This window comes from Capsicum annuum, chromosome 6 (assembly GCF_002878395.1).
Source record: "Capsicum annuum cultivar UCD-10X-F1 chromosome 6, UCD10Xv1.1, whole genome shotgun sequence".
NCBI classification, from domain to species: domain Eukaryota; kingdom Viridiplantae; phylum Streptophyta; class Magnoliopsida; order Solanales; family Solanaceae; genus Capsicum; species Capsicum annuum.
The window spans coordinates 184,042,572-184,044,326 of NC_061116.1; the positions used below are offsets into that span (position 1 = coordinate 184,042,572).

The following is a 1,755-nucleotide window of genomic DNA, read 5'->3' on the forward strand; positions in this document are numbered from 1 at the left end:
TCATTTACTTATTTTTTATTTAAAAAATTAGTAATTTAAAGTTTGAGATAGGCTTAAACCAAACGTTTTTCGTACAACCATCTAGCAAACAAATCTCTCGAATTTCATATTTTTCAAAGTGCATTGAATTCAAGTATGATGGATAACACACTTTTTTCATATTAAATCTAATTAATGATATTCAATAATATTAAAAGTTTGCTTATAAAATACTATAATTAATAAGTTTTCAAAGAACTGCATGTCGAACTTTGACACTATTAATTATTATGTTAAATATAAAGGTACACCCATCAAGTTCAAATCCTGGGTTCGCCTTTGTCATTGGCCCATGCAAGCACGGGCTCAATATTTTGGTTTACAGCGTGTTTTAACACAACTTGTATTCTATATATATATTTGCTAGATTTAAATCATTCTTAATGGTTTTATAAAAGCTTGAAGTAACGGTAACAGTCTCACAAAGAATGAAATATCAAATAAAAAGGGGAACATGTAGTTAAATTCTATTCAACACGATTAGATGCGTTAGTAAGATACAACCTCTGACAAATGTGCTAATTGCTTATATCTTACTTTCATGAGTTTTGCACACAACATCTACAGATGCATTACTGCTTGTATGAGTCATTTGTTAGTTAGCTTACAGTTGGTGTAATCACTTGAGGCGTAGCTTTTCAAAATGCATATTATAGTCTTGTGTCATTATACATATGATCAAGGAAACATTTTATGTTTTCTTCTACTTCCCGAGCAGATGCATACTCCCAGGTCTTGCCAGCGCTCCTACCAGATGGAAAAATCCCCAAAGCATGATATGTCAGCCCGTGGTGATCAGTGCTAACATATCACACCCCCTAAATCTGCAAATATCAAGACATTTGACTATTTACAAAATTTTGAACTTGATTGAGAAGGAAACCTATTTTAAAGTGCACATGAATTTTACGTATGTAATTGCAGAGGTCTTGATATGCAATATCAATGTATAGCAAGAGAGCTAAAGATAGATAGTTGAACAGTAAAGAAAGGGATTCGAAATTCACCTTCTAACAGTTGGTGAAATGTCATTCTTCAAAGATGGCTCAGTGCTACTCCATCTGGTCTATATTGGGTTGGCAGGGTTGCAATCGATTTGACTCTGCAAATTGCTAACGGCAGGAATATGCTTCACATGAAAACCAGCCTGTAAAATTCAATAAATTAGAAACGATAACAAAAAGGATAACTGAGGCTCAGATTAGTATTTATGCTCAGGCAAAAAAAGTCTAGCCTATTTGGTCATTGCCCCACCAAGATAGAGCCCTGTATTGAAAGATCATCACCGCCTACATAAGACACTATTTGGACATTTTCTTATGATATGTATGTATGTTTAGGTTTCAGACATCGCACACGCTTTTTATTCTAAGAAACACTTGATTGGAAGATAATTAGAACCAAAGATATCATTGTTTACAGATATAGAATGTCAATAGGAAGAACTCGAATTGTCGAGCCTTTGAAGTGTCACTACGTCAGCCAATCCAGCTTGTTATGGTTCGTAACACGCCTGCATTGCAACAGGAGCACTATGAGAAATAGTTGTTAAAGAATGAGTATACCAAAAAAGTTATTATAGAATGATAATAATTCAATGTGACTCGTTCTTTTAATTTTTCTGCCAAGGTTCAATTACATTTGATGTCTACGATGGATAAAAAGATGAAATTACAACAACAACAAATCCAGTGTATTCCCACAAAGTGGGATCTG

General features: G+C 33.8%; 1 long non-coding RNA gene across 1 annotated transcript in view; it reads right to left on the reverse strand.

Moving 5' to 3' along the window:
- Positions 1-492: 492 nt before the first annotated feature.
- The window catches only part of LOC107879781, a 5,382-nt gene continuing 4,119 nt past the window's right edge, over positions 493-1,755 (reverse strand). Inside the window, exons 2-4 of the long non-coding RNA XR_001677111.2 lie at positions 1,460-1,552; positions 1,047-1,186; positions 493-863 (exon numbers count right to left, since the gene is read on the reverse strand). This is a non-coding gene — a long non-coding RNA (uncharacterized LOC107879781). The remainder of the gene's footprint in view (positions 864-1,046; positions 1,187-1,459; positions 1,553-1,755) is intronic.